The sequence below is a fragment of the Prinia subflava genome, chromosome 25 (assembly GCF_021018805.1).
Source record: "Prinia subflava isolate CZ2003 ecotype Zambia chromosome 25, Cam_Psub_1.2, whole genome shotgun sequence".
In the NCBI taxonomy this organism is placed as follows: domain Eukaryota; kingdom Metazoa; phylum Chordata; class Aves; order Passeriformes; family Cisticolidae; genus Prinia; species Prinia subflava.
In genome coordinates, this window is record NC_086271.1 from 5,243,066 (window position 1) to 5,250,202 (window position 7,137).

Consider the following 7,137-nt stretch of genomic DNA (forward strand, 5'->3'; position numbering starts at 1 on the left):
CCCTGGCAGGCCGTGCTCACTCCCATTCCCCACTGGACTCGGGCACTGCCCTGGGGGGCTGCCCCGGAGCCCTGCTGAGCTCCCCTGGGCTGCCCAGTGCCCAAATCATCTCCTGGGTGGGAAACACAGAGACACGCTGAGACAAGTCTTGTTTAGGTTTTTATTTTGTTTTCATCAAGAAAAAAAAAAAAAGCGCAGCACTTTGTCGTTGTTGAGGTGTTGTTCAGCACATTCCTGTTCTGAGAATTGTGTACCTGTGTCCCTGCTGTTCTCAGCTCCCAGCAGCCCCAGCACCGGGCCCAGCTGAGAGGGCAGGCAGGGTGTGCAGGGGTCTGCTGCCCTCTGTCCCCACAGCAGCTCCCCCACGAGCCCAGCGGTGTCCCTGGGGAATTTGGAATGCCCATTTCTGGCACAGCCTGGGCCTAGGGTGCTCGGGGCCTCTGGGCCAGGCACGGTGGGGCGTTCCTGCCCCTGGTCCCAGTTAAACCCCTGCAGCTGCTGGGCTCCTCCTGCCCCCAGGAACACAAAGGGGCTCCACTCCCACCTACCTGCACGGCCTCAGTGTCCACCAGAGCTGAGCCCAAATCTCTGTGGTCAGAGGTCCAGGCCAAGGATCCACACAAAGATCCCAGTGCCCCTGTCCTCCCCCCCTGGCCAGAGGCAGGGCCCCTCCAATGCTGGTCAGGTACACGCTGCTCCCCTCCTGGGGTCCCTTCAAGAGAATCAGTCCTGTTATCATTCCTGTGCCATCCAGAGTTCTGTACACGAGACAGAACTGGCTCTGGATGGGTTCCTGTGATAGGTGTTCCTCTTTCCAGTTCACCTGCCTGGGCATGCAGCAGACACCACAAACAATAAAGCCATTTTCAAACCATTCCCTGGTCCCAGCAGAGCATTACAGCAGGCAGGGAGTTCCCCCTGTGCAGAGAAACAGAGAGAGCAAGGCACGGGAGCCAAGGGAGCACCGTGGGGAACAGGGGGGGTCGTGACACAGAACTGTAATTCTGATTCTCTCAGGACTGTCCTCACACTGGGAGCCAAAACGTGCACCAGTGTGAAAGCAACCCAAGCAGAACCACAATTCAATAGGAAAATGAAAATAAAGGCAGAAAGCCCTGGCTGAAAGTGCCAGGGTCAGGATACAACCTGGCAGCCTGTCGGTCAGGGCGTGGTACCAGTCCAGCTCAGGTGGCTGCAGCCCTCGGGGGTGGTTCTGATGGAGAGGTGACCCTGCAGAAGGCTCTGCTCCTCCTCTGAAGGTCCCGTGGTGACCGTGGAGCTCCTCTCCTCTGGGAATGCGGCAGGCACGGTGCTGCAGGTGCCGGAGGCTCAGCGATACCGGGCAGGAGTGCCCGGTTCCTCCCCTGGGCGGAGCGTGTCCGGGGATGATGTCATTTATGGCTCACGCAGAGGGTCTGATGGCCATTAGCAGGGGACAGCCCCGAGGGAGTCACCAGAGATGGGTCCTGGAAGAGAGAGACAGAGACAGAGAGAGAGAGCGAGCACTGCCTCACCTGTTTGAACAGCTCGTGGAGAGGGGACAGGATTCCCCAAAACCTTCGGTTTCACCTTTCCTTGTCCCCTGAGATATGAACCCGCCCAGGGGTCCCTCAGGTAACCCCACCAGGGACTGCAGTGACCTCAGGAACCCCAAATCCCCTCAGGAACCCCCACCAGGGACTGCAGTGACCTCAGGAACCCCAAATCCCCTCAGGTAACCCCACCAGGGACTGCAGTGACCTCAGGAACCCCAAATCACCTCAGGTAACCCTAAATTACCTCAGGTAACCCCAAATTACCTCAGGTAACCCCACCAGGGACTACAGTGACCTCAGGAACCCCAAATCACCTCAGGAGCCCCCACCAGGGACTGCAGTGACCTCAGGAACCCCAAATCACCTCAGGTAACCCCAAATCACCTCAGGAACCCCCACCAGGGACTGCAGTGACCTCAGGAACCCCAAATCACCTCAGGTAACCCCAAATTACCTCAGGTAACCCCACCAGGGACTGCAGTGACCTCAGGAACCCCAAATCACCTCAGGTAACCACAAATTACCTCAGGTAACCCCAAATTACCTCAGGTAACCCCACCAGGGACTGCAGTGACCTCAGGAACCCCAAATCACCTCAGGTAACCCCACCAGGGACTGCAGTGACCTCAAGAACCCCAAATTACCTCAGGTAACCCCACCAGGGACTGCAGTGACCTCAGGAACCCCAAATCACCTCAGGTAACCCCACCAGGGACTGCAGTGACCTCAGGAGCCCCAAATCCCCTCAGGTCTCCCCCGTGCCCTCAAGCAGCCCCTGGGCTCTGCCCCCTCAGCTCCAGGGATCACAGCCCACAGCACCCATCAGAGCCAGGCTGGGGCAGGGGTGCAGAGCAGCCTCTCCACAGCTCCCTCCCAGCCTGGACCCTCGTTCCTCTCTTCTCCTCAGCAGCAGGATCTGAGCAGGCAGAGCTCCCCTGGCTCGTGGTGGCCCTTCAGTTCAGCTGCACACAGCCAGTGCAGAGCCCTGAACTGGGTTAAAGAACCCAAAGCAGTGAATATTGTTAGCAAAAGCACAAACCAAGGCAGTGGGCCCAGGCCAGCTCATGCCCCGCTCCTCCTGGCCTCTGGCAGCCCAGGGCAGCGCGTCTGAAGGGAATGGGCAGCGGCACTGTGGCTGCACTCACTGGGGTAATTCCCACACACACATTCACAGGAGTGCCTGAACCAAAGGCACCTGCTCATCTTCCCCACGGAGCAAAAGAACACCTGAACGATTGTTCCCCCTTTGGCACAGAGTTCAAATCAGACACAGAAGTTCCAGGACTAGCAGGAAACACTTCTTGGTGCAGCAAGAGCTCCAGTGTGGTGAGCCCTGGTCAAACAGCAGAACCTGACACCCTCAACAATCCAGTTTTATGTTCTTTTTTACAAAGGGCACATTGATTCCTTCCCAGTCACTGTCCTGGAGGCTGCCCCTGCCCTGTGGTTCTGGGGCTCCCTGCACTTTTTCCCATCAGGGCCTGTAAAAACTGTGCCATTATCCTGGCCTGTACCTTGGCCTTTCCTCATCCCTTCTTTCACACCTATCACACACCTGCTGTCCTTTCTAACCCATTCCTGGAGGGCCCAGGCACTCTGCCACCTCTCCATCCCCTGCTCCTGCTGCCCTGTGGGCTCTCAGCCCCACAGCCACCAAATTCTCTGTAAAATCACTCGTATGCCCAGTGACACAAACAAAATCCCTTCGTGTACCAGGCCAGGCTGCGGCGATGGACTGTCTCTTGTATGGCACCCCAAAGGCGCTCCCTGTCCTTTACAGGGCACCCCAAAGTTGGTCCTTGTACCTTACAGGGCACCCCAAAGCCCTCCCCGTCCCTCACACCCCAAAGCCCTCCCCGTCCCTCACACCCCAATCTCTCCCTGTCCCTCACCCCTGTCCCTCACAGCTGCCCAGCCCTGCCCCTGCCCCAGCGTTTCCGTGCCTGCCCTCGGCACTTCCCAGCACAGAGAAACCCCCCCAAGTCCCCAGGAGCAAGGGGACAGACTCCAATCCTCCTCTGGCCCCAAAGTGACCAGGGAGGGCTGCGGGGTGGGAACACCTCCCTGCCTTCCTTCTCTGAAACTCGGGAATACAAAACAACTGCAGCTGGTTGTGTATTGGACAGGCAGAGAGCTCCCCAGTCCCTCCTGATCACACAGCCTCCTCCTGCTGTTTCCTTAACCCGATTTCTCCTCATTCTCCTGGTATCAATCCTTTCCAGACTGTGAGGGACAGGCAGTGATTTAGTGCTGGCTTCCCAAACTCGCTCATAAGAAGTTTCCTGAAGCAAACTGGTATTTCAAAACCTGCTTCTGAAATGTTTACCCATCTCTGACACGAAAAGAAAAGATTCTGGAGCAAATAATCCACTGCAAAGATGCAGCTGAGGGAATATATTTATGGTAAAAACAATGGCTTAGCAAAACATTCCATTACAGCAGAGAGAGGAATCGGACAGGCTTTGAGACAAATAAATGCAGGCAGTGCTCACTCCTGAGGTGTGGGGGCATCCAGACTAAAGGGGTTTATGTTCAGAAATGTCCCAGCTCTGCTGCAGAGCAGTGTGAGCCCTGCCACAGCCCGGCCCAGCCGTGCCCTCCGGAGTCACTGCCAGCAGCGCTCAGGACAGGCACCAGAGCTGTCCAGGGGAGCCCTGCATCCTCCTGAACACCGGGCTGAGCCCGGGGCAGCGACTGCTTCCCTCTGTCTGTGCTGTGGAAATGCTCTGACTGACACCCCCTGCTCTCCTCAGTGACTCCTTCCCTCTGTCCCTGCCCTGGAAATGCTCTCACTGACACCCCCTGCTCTCCTCAGTGACTCCTTCCCTCTGTCCCTGCCCTGGAAATGCTCTCACTGACACCCCCTGCTCTCCTCAGTGACTCCTTCCCTCTGTCCCTGCCCTGGAAATGCTCTCACTGACACCCCCTGCTCTCCTGAGCCCAACCCCAGAGCCTGAGCAAGACTAACTCGACATTCCCTGACCACTCTGAGAAGCAAAGAGCCAGAGAAAAGGAGAACTGCACTGGGAAGGGAAGGACATTTTCAGCTGGAAATTTCTGTCAGTGCTTCTTGTATTTGGTTGCCACTTGCAGAAATGTTCCAGCTGCCAATGAGGACAAACAAAAGGCATTCAAAAGCACAAATATTCTGTTTTTAGCCACATCAAGGAGCAGAAGAGTCTCGGGAAAGGGCTGTGACAGGAGGGTTTACAAGCCATGTACAGCCAGAGTTTGCTCCATTCCAGGGCTCAGAGGGGACTGAAGCTCTCAGTAAATACAGTAAATACAACCAATGCCTCATTCTAAAAACAGCTAAGGGGGAAAGAGAAAATGCTATCCTGAACTCAGCTGTCTGCACCAGAACAGAAGCAGAGCACAAATGGTCACCTGAGAGCTCAGCCCTCCACTCCCAGCCCTTTAAACGTGAAAGAGGGAGCTCATTTTACCATTGGGCTTTTTACTTTTATCTCATCCTTTGCCTGTCCCTCCAAAAAGGCTCCTCACTCCCTGTGTCACCTCCTGAGCAGTGGGGAGTTTAACTTTGTGTAAACTTTTACTTTTCTGTCGCCGGGCACCTGAGGCAGCCCCAGCTGGGTCTGTGCCGGTGGTGCTGCCCCTCAAAGCCCCTCCCTGCAGCCCAGAACAAATCCTGCTGTGAGAGGAGATTTATGAGGTGCCATTTTAACCAAACACTGTCTGTGTATCCACGGGCACATCACACAGTTCCCTTCAGCACCCCTTCTTTTAAAAAACATTTCTCTTCATTTGAACAGCAGCAAGTTCAGTGACAAATCCAACACCTTTGTGCAAAAAGCCAGTTCAAGCAGAGGAAGCACAAACTCACCCATTCCTGCAGCAGCCGCAGCCCAGGAGCTGCCTTAGCCCCGCTCCCGCCCCGCTGGGGGTTCGGTCTGGGCTCAGCTGCTCCCTGCCCGCAGGTGCCGGAGGGGAGGAGCCCGTCAGCAGCAGCCCCTGGGCAGGAGGAGGGGCTGCCAGAGCCCTGCGCTGCCTTTGGGGTTCCCAGTGGGGGCAGCTGTGCTGGGGGTGGGAAATGCCCCCGGAGCCCGCGGACATCGCCTCACACGCGGCCACATCCAGCGGGGATCCAGCAGGAGCTGCAGCACAAACCCCGGGCTGGAGGCACAGGGTGCTGCTGCTGCCTGAGTGCTGCCTGCAAGGCCGGCCTTGCCAGGCTGAGCTCAGCGCTGGGCTCTCACTGGGACACCCCGGAGCCCCACAGGCTGGACCGATGGACCTCGAGGTCTTTGCCAGCCTAAATGTTCTGGGATTCCAGGAGGTTCCAGAGCCCCTGGTGAGCAGAGGGACTGTGCAGGTCTCCAGATGTCTGTGCTGCTGCCCAGGATGTCTCCAAGAGCTCCTCACTCCATTCCCAGCTCTTGTGCTCCTCCCTTGTAGCAGCAAAGTGCAGTGATGAACCTGGAAATCACCAGGAAATGGAGTCTGGGGACCGAGGGGTGTGTGCAGGGGATGCAGTGCTGGCTGCCACTGCCTGTCTCTGGCAGCAGCAGAGATTTCCCCTCCCTGTGCCCAGCACAGCCCCCAGTGACCGTGTGACACCCAAAAGCTCTGTGCACCCAGGGGTGGCACCCAAAAGCTCTGTGCACCCAGTGTCTGTGTGACACCCAAAAGCTCTGTGCACCCAGTGTCTGTGTGACACCCAAAAGCTCTGTGCACCCAGGGATGACACCCAAAAGCTCTGTGCACCCAGTGTCTGTGACACCCAAAAGCTGTGTGCCCCCAGGGGTGGCACCCAAAAGCTGTGTGCCCCCAGGGGTGGCACCCAAAAGCTGTGTGCACCCAGGGGTGGCACCCTCCCTGCCCGGGGAAGCGCTCCCTGCCCCGCCTGCAGCACTGCCCACCCCAAACTGCTCCCAGCAGGGCCCTGCACAGCTCTGGGGCTCCCCTGCTCCATGGGCACTGCAGGCCAGAGCCACTGAACCTTCTGGGGAGCCAGAACGTCCCCACAAGCCCTGAGGGTGGGACACAGCCCAGGGGGGCAGAGCTGGCACAGAGACGCTCCGGCTGCTCCCGTGCGCTCCTGAGGAGGGAAGGTCAGAGGCTCCTGAGCCTGGAAAGGCTCTCCTTGGGACCAGCTCATCTCCTAAGGTCAGACACGCCAGCCCCAGCTGGAGTTCAGCTGCCAGGAGCCCTGGAGATGTGTGGCTGTTTGTGTGGGGATGGACAAAGCCCTTCAGCCCCCACCTGAGATCTCCTCTTGGACTGCAGGACCTCCAGGAGCCCTGGAGATGTGTGGCTGTTTGTGTGGGGATGGACAAAGCCCTTCAGCCCCCACCTGAGATCTCCTCTTGGACTGCAGGACCTCCAGGAGCCCTGGAGATGTGTGGCTGTTTGTGTGGGATGGACAGAGCCCTGCAGCCCCCACCTGAGATCTCCTCTCGGACTGCAGGACCTCCAGGAGCCCTGGAGATGTGTGGCTGTTTGTGTGGGATGGACAGAGCCCTGCAGCCCCCACCTGAGATCTCCTCTCATTCTGCAGGACCTCCAGGAGCCCTGGAGATGTGTGGTTGTTTGTGTGGGATGGACAGAGCCCTGCAGCCCCCACCTGAGATCTCCTCTCATT

The 7,137-nt window shown here is 57.9% G+C and overlaps 1 long non-coding RNA gene across 1 annotated transcript; it reads right to left on the reverse strand.

Moving 5' to 3' along the window:
* Positions 1 to 165: 165 nt before the first annotated feature.
* Positions 166 to 5,516, reverse strand: LOC134561964 (uncharacterized). The gene is made up of 4 exons (XR_010083033.1): positions 5,380 to 5,516; positions 1,147 to 1,466; positions 549 to 712; positions 166 to 382 (listed from the first exon to the last, which is right to left on the reverse strand). It is a non-coding gene; the product is annotated as an uncharacterized LOC134561964 (long non-coding RNA).
* Between the last annotated feature and the right edge of the window lie 1,621 nt (positions 5,517 to 7,137).